Source organism: Erpetoichthys calabaricus, chromosome 18, assembly GCF_900747795.2.
Source record: "Erpetoichthys calabaricus chromosome 18, fErpCal1.3, whole genome shotgun sequence".
Taxonomy (NCBI): Eukaryota; Metazoa; Chordata; class Cladistia; order Polypteriformes; family Polypteridae; genus Erpetoichthys; species Erpetoichthys calabaricus.
In genome coordinates this window covers 50,197,145-50,209,197 of record NC_041411.2, presented here as the reverse complement: position 1 = coordinate 50,209,197, position 12,053 = coordinate 50,197,145, and the positions used below count along the sequence as shown (strand labels likewise).

Below are 12,053 nucleotides of genomic sequence, written 5' to 3'. Positions count from 1 at the left end.
AGTTTCAGTCTTATAGACAGAACACAATGAGACAACAGCATTTTGCAACCAAGGATTCAGCTCGCTTTTTTCAATCCAGTATTTAACTTATGCAGTCAGTAAGGCGGCCACATGTGGAGTTCCTTCAGCTCCAACAGCAAAATGAACATTGAGATACAGCTGTTTTATTTTTCTAGAGGTTGTGCTATCTGCCTGTTAGCTTTTTCCTCCATTTGTATCTCCTTCAGTTGCAGTCAGGTTTTTATGCAGGCTTTGCAACTAAATTAGAAATTGCTTCATTCATTAATCAGTGTTATGTTTCAGCCAGGATTCTTCTCCTGGTTGTGGTTCAAATTTTTTGTCTATTTTGTCCATTTTTGATTCTTTTGTTTGTGTTACTATAGGTTGTGTTCATTATTTGAATCATTCTTTGTTTTTTCTATTCTTTGTGTACCTAAGCCTTTGCTATGTGCTTTGTGGGTGGTTCCCCAAGAGAGGGACCACCTGCCAAACACAGCCAGGGGCTGCCCTTAGTCCCATAAAGGCAGGTGTTTCTTGCAGTTCCTGGTATTTCATTCAAATGTGCTAGGAGGTCAATGAGTCCACCTGTGCCTTCTGCTTGTGCTTTGTGATTTCTGGAATTTTTAACCATTTTATTCTGTTTTTGGACTTTGCCACTGGATTTTATATTGGGACATTGTTTATTTAGCTTGCCTTAATGTTTTTCTTTTGCCCTTTGCAAGCAACAGAGCTTTGTTCTTGTTCAAGAGCATTTTTTCAAGTAAATAAATCTTCTTTTTTAAAGATCCTGTTTGCCCTTATATTATAGCCAGGTTTGATGGCATATCCTCCCCTAGGGGGCATTTTGGAGAATTGTGGGACTTTCTAGTGCTTTGAACTCCATGTTCATAACATTAGGTACTACATAAGTTAATCTAAATAGTTTGTGAGCTTTATCTTTGTGATTTACTTGTTTTTACATGTGTATTGCAGAGTTCAGGTGGAAAATAAAGTTATATAAATAGTGTTTTACATAACAATGTGTTTTATATGTTTATATAAGTATATCTGTGCTTTATTTTGGCTTCTTTTCTTAATTTAATATATTTTCAAGTACTTTTTTTCTTCTCATTCTATTAGTCTTTGTGTTTCCTTATTGGTAAGGACTACAGAAGCTGACACACTTTGGTTTGACCAAGTCAGACTTCTTTTGTGGTTAACTAGTGTGGCATCTTATTCACGGTCATGGAAATTTGGAACAAACTACCAAGCCATTAGTACTGGGCATTTTGATTCACTTTACTGATTTGATTCTTTTGAACTACCAAATTAAGTCCATTCATTTGATTCATTTATTTCTTTAGATTAATTCTTAATAAAAAACAAAACCTTTTTTGGAAGAGGGACCCTCCCTTGAATGACTTTCAAATAATTTATTTATTTAATTATGATATATTATTTATAGTTATTAAATTATATATCAAACATGCTGGAAATTTATATTTTACAATATTAACCTCTTTGAAAGCATGAAGGATGACAATAGTGAAAAGTGAAATTGCATAATTAAACTAAAATACTAAGAACCATAAGTGAACAAGAATTGTGTGACTCAAGTAATGATTCAGTGATTCACTTTGTGAATCAAATGAACAAGAATCATGTGACTCGTTCATGAATTTAACCAATGAGAATTATGTGACTCACTCGTGAATCAAATGAACAAGAATCGTGTGGCTTTTCCTTAGGTAATGAGTCACTTTAAGAATCAAATTAAATAGATTTGAACAACTCAATATGTAATCAGATGAATGAACATTGTGTGTTGAATGTATAAAGGGACATAAATGAATTAGTTTAAAAATATGTTTATATATTGTTTAAAAAATTCCAGTTTTGAATTGCACAAAACAAGAAAGTAAAATGTTCTAATATAAACTTGTTGTTACTGCATTGTTCTCTTGTGATGAGTGAAACAATGATCAATGACATGTTCTTATTCACAAATAATGATTTAGTTTTAGCTAAAAAGAATTAAAAGTGAAGTGAACGAAAATTATGAATCAGATAGGCAGCACTTGCATATGCACTTTTTATGTCTAAAAGAAAGAGGCTGATGGAATCATGTTTGTACTGAATTAATTTGTTCACAGTCGTGAATCAACTCCATTGATTCACTGAAAGGAGTTGTTCAAAAAGAACAGTGCTATCACTACAAGTCATGTTGTTGAAACAGAAACCTTAAGAGCAAATCTCATTTGGATGAGATATTATGATAACCTAGCTATTAGGTATCCATACCAACTTGATGGACTAAATTTTAAAACCTTAAATTAATGATACAAGTGTAGACATTTAAAGTAGAATTTTAAGCACTTTAAAAAACATTTTACGTATAATGTCTGTAGCTGTGTCTTTTCAAGGTTCCCAAAGTTGATCAGCTACTGAGTTGACAAGGCAGGATCCAGCATGAGTCAAACGTGTAACAAAAGAAATCTCTCAGTCCAAAACGTTCATTTCAAAGTTTAGTGAAAAATAAAAAAGGAATAACTCACAAAAATTCAGAAAAATGTTATTACACACACGGAATAAAAGGCAAAAGGGAAAAAAGGTTTCTTCTCAGTTTCATTACAATCTTAGCTTTCTTCTCTTAAACTTCAGTTACTTTCTACCCTTAAAGGTTGGTACTTTTCCATGACAAACTTGCATAGTCTACACTTTAGTACAGGGTGGGCAGCGTCAGTCCTGGAGGGCCACAGTGGCTGCAGATTTTTGTTCCAAAACAGTTTGTTAATGAGAGGTCAGTTATTGCTGATGAAACATTTTTGATGTTTCATTTTAGTGGCCTCGCTTGTTAAGGCTCCCAACCCTTAATTGCTTATTTCAGTCTTAAACAGCTGCATTTACTGTTTTTAATGGTTCCTTATTAGCAATAAGGCAATAATTCTGATTTGATGTTGGGAATTTCCAGTTCCGGTTGGGCAAAGCCTGGCGTGTTTTGTCTACCGTTGCCCGTTTGTTCTGGGATCTTTTTCATTTTCCTGATCGGGACTTTCTGAGTTTTTTTTTCTTTCTCCTGAACTTTTTGGAGACCTACGATAGTTGGAGATCTGCCTGCAGTTGCTCCGTTGCCTTTGTTAAGATCTCGCTGGCTTAGGGCTCGTTAATACTTCACACTCAGAACGAGTACGTGCACGCATCATGGCTGCCACGTGTTCCCAGCATTCATTTGACACGTCCTCTGAGCAGGTCCTCAGAAAGTAATGCGACGCAAAAAGTCAAGGGGCGCAGTGTGATAAAGGTTATAGAATGTGACGTCAGAGTCTCTGTTTACTATCTACATGTGACAGAAAGCCGCTTTGAGGATCCTATGGGATCGATGTGCCTGCTTCGATGTTTGATGAATGGTTCGATGTGGTGAAGCAAAATGGCGACATACAAATGCATTTGTGGTGCTTTTACAGTATATTCAAGCGTCTTATATTCCCCATTGTAATGACATGATACATTTTAAAAGTCTCACATACTATCTTCTGTGCCGTCTTTTTTTTTTTTTTTGCACCTTCACAATAGCAACGGAATGTACAGCGCTGTACAGAGAAAAAAAATTAAGGACAAGGTGAAAAAGTGTATTTTGTGATTAAAGTGGATATTTCGGCTTTAATCTTGAAATATCCACTTTAACCTCGTAGTTTACTTTATCATTAAAGTAGACCATCGTAAACATCATCTTAAAACCGACCCAGTTGTTAATCGCTACGTTCTTCTGGGGCTTCCTCCTGAACTGACAGCAGCAATCGCCACACAGAACACATTACATTTATGATATTCCAGCTCCCTGTAGATTTAGAATCCTTAGATTTATACTTGGTATCACTTTCATGATGAAATGCATTAAAGTATGTATGTTACATTTTACAGATAAGTCGTTAACTTCATTTAAATAATGAATACTGATAATAATTACACACGATAGCAGGGCGGTAGCGCTGCTGCCTTACAGGGAGTCAAGTCCCTTGTGTTCCCTGCCTGGAGTTTGCATGTTTTCCTGGTAGGCTTCCATAGTATGGTCCAGTTTCCTTCCAAAGATATGCAGATTTGGGGATTTGGTGTCGCTAAAATGACTCTAGTGTATGTGAGTGCTTGTGTTCACCTTGCGATTAACTGATGCCCCGTCCAGGGATTATGTTTCTGTTTCGAGCCTGATGCTTGCAGGAATGGGTGCATTCCTGGATTGATGGATTTAATCATTAAACATCCTTTCCAGAGATATTGCAGCAAGGTGTCCTCGGAATTTAATGGATGTTTCAGGCAATTCACAACACAGAGAAGCGAACCTGTTCTCACCATGAAGATATCTCGCACTGCCACATGGTGGAATCTTCCAGATTTACGTAAAGTACCTGCACAAGTATGAACAGTACTGTGCTTGCGTAGCAGTAGTGTCCACTGGAGTATAAACCTGGCCTAGGGTTTGCATGAACCCTCGCTTGCTCATGACATTTCGATCTGACCTGGCATACCGTGAGTAAGTTGCAACTTTCTTTCAGGTTTTGTTCGGTTGCCTCTCTGTTCTACTGTGGGTTTGGCTGGCTAAGTTGTTTTTGAACCTTTTATACCAAGGTGGTATATTGGTGACCAGGTGGCCATGTGAAGAGTGATTAGATTTTATTTTATACCATTTTCTCTGGATCTGATCCCCTGTTCTTCAGATTATGGGATGAATGTGTGCATTTTCATGGTGCTTGCTTATTTATCTGTTGAACTGAGGAGTTTGAATTTGATGCCTTGCCTGGGAGCTGGATTATATGATCACTGTGTTGCGATAAGAATTATAAAGGCCCCGCTATATGCAACCCGGATCTCATCGGAGGCAGCACTGGAATACACCCTCCAGTTCTCTGACCATCAGTTTAATTCCTACCATCTATTCTGCTCCTGGATCAAGTGTGATTGGCAGAGGAGTTAACTTTGATAACCTTTGCATACTTCAATACTCATTGTCACGGGCCCCACTAGTGGACCACAGCAACAGAAATGACGAAAGTAGCAAATCCCGAAGTGTAAGCGAACTTCACCTCCACCAGAGGATGAGCTACGTCAACCAGGTCTGGAACTGAACTCCACTGGCCCTCAATGGTGACGTAATCCAGGTCTTTGGCCCTGTGAAATAGGTAAATTGGAGCAGCAATGAGAGCACACTACTTTCAGTTTGTTGTCCAAGTTGCATTTGAGGGGTGGGCCGAAGTTTGTCCCTTTACTGCAACCCTGACGGAACCACTTCAGTGTGAAACACGTTCCTATCAATTACTGCTCATGCCACAGTCCGTTTTCATGGTCCAATCGACAACAGGGACCCTTTGTATAGTATTCACTTTTGGCGATTTACATTAATAAGAGAAACTATTGTGGCCACTCTTTTTTTTTTTTTTTTTTTTTGAGTGTGCCACATCATGTCTGATAAAGACTAATCAAACAGACTGTCAGATACTTTCAAATGGCTCCCTGAAGATGGCCTTAATGAACATTTGATCCATAACCCAATAAATCTTCTATTTTAAAATACTTATTTACATTCCGCATCCTGGACTTTCCATTTATGTCAGAGACTTGGTTAAATACTGGTGACTGTGTTTGTCTCCAAGATCTTTCTCCTCCTGATTATAACTTTTTTAGCTCACCTAGAATCGCTGGTCAAGGAGGTGAGCTTGCTACTGTTTTTCAGAGTAATTTCAAATGTAGACTTTTGACTGTAGACAATTTCTCCAGTTTTGAGGCTCAGCAGTTTAAAATTTATCTTACAAATCCCATACTGTGTGCACTGGTTCATACACCTCCAGGATATAATAAGGATTTTGTCCAGGAGTTCTCCAGATTCTTATCTTTCATGGTGTCATGCACTGAGAGAATGCCGATTCTGAGAAATTTGAACGTTCATGCTTGTTGTCCAATAAAACCTCAGGTTAAAGATTTTTTAGGTCTTGTGGACTCTTTTAATTTTACTAAGGTGGTGTCAAGTCCCACACATCAGGGAGGACATACATTGGACTTAGTTCTACCACTTAGCCTCTCAGCAGATAACCTGGAGATCTCTGATGTAAGCATTTTGTAGTTGTTTTTGATATTAAGTTGTTGCGTCTGCCCATCAGCCATTAAATCACAGCACCATTCACACAGTATAAATGTTGACACAACGTGGCAGTTCTATGAAATCTTCTCTGACATTCATTTATCCTTGGTGTTAGAAGCCCTCACTGTGTGTTCAGATATACTGTAACTGATATGGTTTAAGCTTCTCAGCCTCACTTGTAAGGATACTCTGGATCTGGTCGCACCCTTAAAGTTAAGGAGAGTCAAGGTAAAAGCCAGTGTTCAGCTCTGGTTAAATGACACCACTCGCACACTCAGACAGGAATGCAGGCAGGCTGAACAGAGGTGGAAAAGGACAAACTGCAGGTCTCATATGAAATTCTCAGAACTCGCTGTAAGTCCAATTAAGAGGCTGTGAGAGCAGCATAATCAAATTTTTTATCTTGTCTAATTGCTAATGCTGCCTTGAGACCTAGGGTGCTGTTTAGCACCATAAACACTCTCTTAATCCCACCTGTCAGTGGCTTCCCTGAGAGTACGCCTGAGACCTGTGAGCTTTTTCTCAATTACTTTATAAATAAAATCCAAGCCATTTGGTCCATCATTACTCCTTCAGGTGTTGATCACTGTGGGAGGACAGCAGCCCCTCTAAGGCCAGTGCTCAGCCAGTTTACTTCCTCTTCTCAGCTAGCTGATATAATCCTGCATATGAAACCTTCCAATTATCTGCTAGATATCTTACCCTCACGCCTATTTAAAGATACTTTCAGAGCTATTAGTTCAATTGTTTTGACTATTATTAACAGCTGTCTAACATCTGGTATAATGCCAGACAACTTTAAACATGCAATTGTTCAACTTCTGCTGAAGAAGCCCACTCTTGATCCTACAAAAATGAGACAAATGTGACAGACTGAAAATGATCTGTTTTAGGCTTCAAATCATTTGGATGACATCCTTGGAAAGGAAAAAATCTATGATATAAGAACCTAACATTGTCGACTAACAAGCCATAACATTAAATAAGGTCTGAGATTTGCAAGAATTGGTTTCTAATTAAGTAACTGAGTTGGAATGAAAACTGCAGCCCTCCAGGACCAACGTTGCCCACCCCTGCTTTAGTACCACAATGCATTCAATACATTCAGTACGGTTTGAAATTGTTTTCTCTCCATGCCTTACCGACAGCAAGGCAGATCAGTCTGTAGTCAGAATGACGAGAAATAATTGGAATACTCCATTTTCAATTTAGCTTGTGGGGCTTATAATAGAGGGCAGCATGGTGGTGCAGTGGTAGCACTGCTGCCTCGCAGTTAGGAGACCCGGGTTCACTTCCCAGGTTCTCCCTGCATGGAGTTTGCATGTTCTCCACATGCCTGCGTGGGTTTTCTCCAGGTACTCCAGTTTCCTCCCACAGTCCAAAGACATGCAGGTTAGGTGCATTGGCGATCCTAAATTGTCCCTAGTGTGTGCTTGGTGTGTGTGTGCCCTGCGGTGAGCTGGCGCCCTGCCCAGGGTTTGTTTCCTGCCTTGCGCCCTGTGTTGGCTGGGATTGGCTCCTGCAGACCCCTGTGACCCTGTAGTTAGGATATAGCGGGTTGGATAATGGATGGATGGATTATAATAGAAACTTCCATTGATTATGCACTAATATACAGGCAAACATTTTAACATAACTAAGAAAACACTTCTGTTAAATTAACATAACCTAACTAACAAATGGCTCTTACAATAACAAAGCTGCTCCCAATTTAGTCAAGCTTAATTAGTAGAAAGGCAGATATTGGCACATGTATGCACTAATTACTTTTGGGAGTTATTCAGAAATAATTGACATCAAGGTGTTCAGTCGTGTTGTTTTCAAGCAGAACATTTGATTACATTGGTGGTGCTTCATCATAACTACAAACGGATTACAGGCTGATCCCATGAATGGTGTCTGAATAAAATTTGTGAAGAATAATGCAAGATTTCCTACTTATTAATGTTTAAAAGTGATTACAGTTTACTAGTAGCTGTTACCCATCTTATATATAAACATCTATGAGTGGAAGTGTGTGTGTCTGTCTGTCTGGCCTGGAAGTGCGACGCTACAGCATGAAGCTTAAAGAACCAGCAAGGCGTCCCCAAGTTAAGGAGTTGGAAGAAGAAAGACATACGAGGCTACAGCATGAAGCTGAAAGAAAATGATTCTGTTGCCAAAGTAAAATCGCTGAGGAAAGACAAACAAGAGAGAAACTCGCTTAGCCGCTGATAGACAAAGGAGGGTGAGCACATCTGCAGAAGGAAACTGCTGACTCCGCATTTCAATTTATTTTTCTGACAATTTCAATAATTTCAATGAGCCTGGGCTTTTTACGGCACAGCCTTACACAGCTACGGCCAGTTTCGCCCATTCCTCTTTGCAGCACCTCTCAAGCTCCATCAGGTTGGATGGGAAGCGTCGGTGCACAGCCATTTTAAGATCTCTCCAGAGATGTTCAATCGGATTCAAGTCTGGGCTCTGGCTGGGCCACTCAAGGACATTCACAGAGTTGTCCTGAATCCACTCCTTTGATATCTTGGCTGTGTGCTTAGGGTCGTTGTCCTGCTGAAAGATGAACCGTCGCCCCAGTCTGAGGTCAAGAGCGCTCTGGAGCAGGTTTTCATCCAGGATGTCTCTGTACATTGCTGCAGTCATCTTTCCCTTTATCCTGACTAGTCTCCCAGTTCCTGACGCTGAAAAACATCCCCACAGCATGATGCTGCCACCACCATGCTTCACTATAGGGATGGTGCCAGGTTTCCTCCAAATGTGACGCCTGGCATTCACACCAAAGAGTTCAATCTTTGTCTCATCAGACCAGAGAATTTTCTTTCTCATGGTCTGAGAGTCCTTGAGGTGCCTTTTGGCAAACTCCAGGCGGGCTGCCATGTGCCTTTTACTAAGGAGTGGCTTCCGTCTGGCCACTCTAATAATTCATTAATAATAATAATTCATTACATTTATATAGCGCTTTTCTCAGTACTCAAAGCGCTATCCACACAGGGAGGAACCGGGAAGCGAACCCACAATCTTCCACAGTCTCCTTACTGCAAAGCAGCAGCACTACCACTGCGCCACCTGTGAGATACAGGCCTGATTGGTAGATTGCTGCAGAGATGGTTGTCCTTCTGGAAGGTTCTCCTCTCTCCACAGAGGACCTCTGGAGCTCTGACAGAGTGACCATCGGGTTCTTGGTCACTTCCCTGACTAAGGCCCTTCTCCCCTGATTGCTCAGTTTAGATGGCCAGCCAGCTCTAGGAAGAGTCCTGATGGTTTCGAACTTCTTCCACTTACGGATGATGGAGGCCACTGTGCTCATTGGGACCTTCAAAGCAGCAGAAATTTTTCTGTAACCTTCCCCAGATTTGTGCCTCAAGACAATCCTGTCTCAGAGGTCTACAGACAATTCCTTTGACTTCATGCTTGGTTTGTGCTCTGACATGAACTGTCAACTGTGGGACCTTATATAGACAGGTGTGTGCCTTTCCAAATCATGTCCAACCAACTGAATTTACCACAGGTGGACTCCAATTAAGCTGCAGAAACATCTCAAGGATGATCAGGGGAAACAGGATGCACCTGAGCTCAATTTTGAGCTTCATGGCAAAGGCTGTGAATACTTTTGTACATGTGATTTCTCAGTTTTTTTATTTTTAATAAATTTGCAAAAACCTCAAGTAAACTTTTTTCAACTTGTCATTATGGAGTGTTGTGTGTAGAATTCTGAGGAAAAAAATGAATTTAATCCATTTTGGAATAAGGCTGTAACATAACAAATTTTGGAAAAAGTGATGCGCTGTGAATACTTTCCGGATGCACTGTAAATGTGACTTCTTGAAATGTAGGTAAGTGACATTTTTCTGAGATGCATGACTGGATTCAATAATACCTGTGATGACAAACATGAAAGAAAATAATCAAAGTGAAACAATGGAAACAGGCACTCTCACTAAACAGACATCAGTCCCTCAGGAAAAAAAATGTCACTCATGTCACATTTGGAAAATGCCTTTTAAAAGTAAAATCAGGAGTTACAGAAAAAAAAGAGAAAGAAGGGGGGATTGAGATACATGCAAATCAGCTGCACAGCTCAGAAGATTGTCATCATGACTGACCAGCTCGGAGGAATTGTGGTTGGGGGTTCTCTCTTTCAGGATCAAGAATGCTGGGTTGCAATACTGATATCCCGTCATTGCCTGTGCGGATCCTACATATTCATTCTTTCTTTCTCTCTCTCTCTGGGCTTTCCTTCTACATCTCCAAAATGCTCTGGTTGGGTTAACTCTCAACTCTAAATTAGGTGTGAGGGCCCTGCATTGGACTAGTGACCTGCTCTGCACAGGTTTTTTTTCATCTTGAGCCTAGTGTTGCCTTGATAGGCTGTAATCCTGCTAACCCAGGTCCGAGAATGTATATATTGTTATGACGCCAATTATTTTGTATGTTATCTGACAGCTTTACTAAATGTAGATTACAGGATCACGATGCTGTGCAATGTGCTCATTCATTTTAGCTGATTAAGTGATTTGCACGATCACACGTACAGAAGCTTATTCCTGCCACTCAAAAAAAATATATTAATGCATTATTTTACAAAAGTAACCCAGCCACAGGGGATGCACAAACCAGTGTGTTTCTTCTTGCCGGTCCCTAGCCCGGATAAATGGGGGGGGGGGGGGGGGGGGGGGGGCTGGGGGGGGGGGGGGGGAGGGGGGGGTTATGTCAGGAAGTGCATCCGGTGTAAAATTTTGCCAAATCAATATGCAGACAACAATGCAAATTTCCATACCGGATCGGTCGAGCCCCGGGTTAACAACGACCACCACCAGTACTGTTAGCCGGCAGGGTGCTGGCGGAAATTGGGCTACTGTTGGCCAGAGAAGAAGAAGAAGAGGGGGGGAGATGTGTCCGGAGGAGAGGAGGAAGGTAAAGATAGTGGAACTGAGGGTAGGAACTTTGAATGTTGGCAATATGACTGGTAAGGGGAGAGAGTTAGCAGATATGATAGAGTGAAGGAAGGTGTGTGCAAGAGACTAAATGGAAGGGGAGTAAAGCCAGGTGGATTGGAGGTGGATTGAAATTGTTCTATCATGGTGCGGATAGGAGGAGAAATGGAGTAGGGGTTATTCTGTATGAACAGTATGTCAAGAGTGTTTTGGAGGTGAAAAGAGTGTCAGGCAGAGTGATAATTATGAAGCTGGAAATTGGGGGTGTGATGATGAATGTTGTTAGTGCATATGCCCCGCAAGATGGGTGTTCAATAGATGAGATAGAAGATTTTTGGAGTGAGTTGGATGAAGTGATGAGCAGTGTACCCAAGGGACAGAAAGTGGTGATTGGAGCAGATTTCAATGGGCATGTTGGTGAAGGGAATAGTGGAGACGAGGAGGTGATGGGTAGGTATGGTGTCAAGGAGAGGAATGAAGAAGGTCAGAGGATAGTGGATTTTGCCAAAAGGATGGACATGGTTGTGGTGAATACGTATTTTAAGAAGAGGGATTAACATAAGGTTACGTACAAGGGTGGAGGAAGATGCACACAGGTAGATAACATCCTATGCAGAAGGGTCAATCTGAAGGAGATTGAAGACTGCAAAGTTGTGGAAGGGAAAAGTGTAGTTAAGCAGCATAGGATGGTGGTCTGCAGGATGACGTTGGAGATCAAGAAGAGGAAGAGAATGAGAGCAAAGCCAATGATCAAATGGTGGAAGTTGAAAAAAGGAAGATTGCAAGGTTGAGTTTAGGGAGAAGGTGAGACAAGCAGTGGGTGGCAGTGAAGAATTACCAAACAGTTGGGAAACTACAGCAGATGTAGTAAGGGTGACAGCAAGAAGAGTGCTTGGCGTGACATCTGGAAAGAGGAAGGAGGAAAAAGAAACCTGATGGTGGAATGAGGAAGTACAGGAGAATATACAGAGGAAGAGGATGGCAAAGAAGAAGTGGGATAGTCAGAGAGATGC

The 12,053-nt window shown here is 40.7% G+C and overlaps 1 protein-coding gene across 1 annotated transcript in view; it reads right to left on the bottom strand.

Annotated features, from left to right (window-relative positions):
• Nucleotides 1–12,053, bottom strand: part of gipr (gastric inhibitory polypeptide receptor) — a 129,564-nt gene that overhangs the window by 15,115 nt on the left and 102,396 nt on the right. The gene's annotated exons all lie outside the window — the stretch shown is intronic.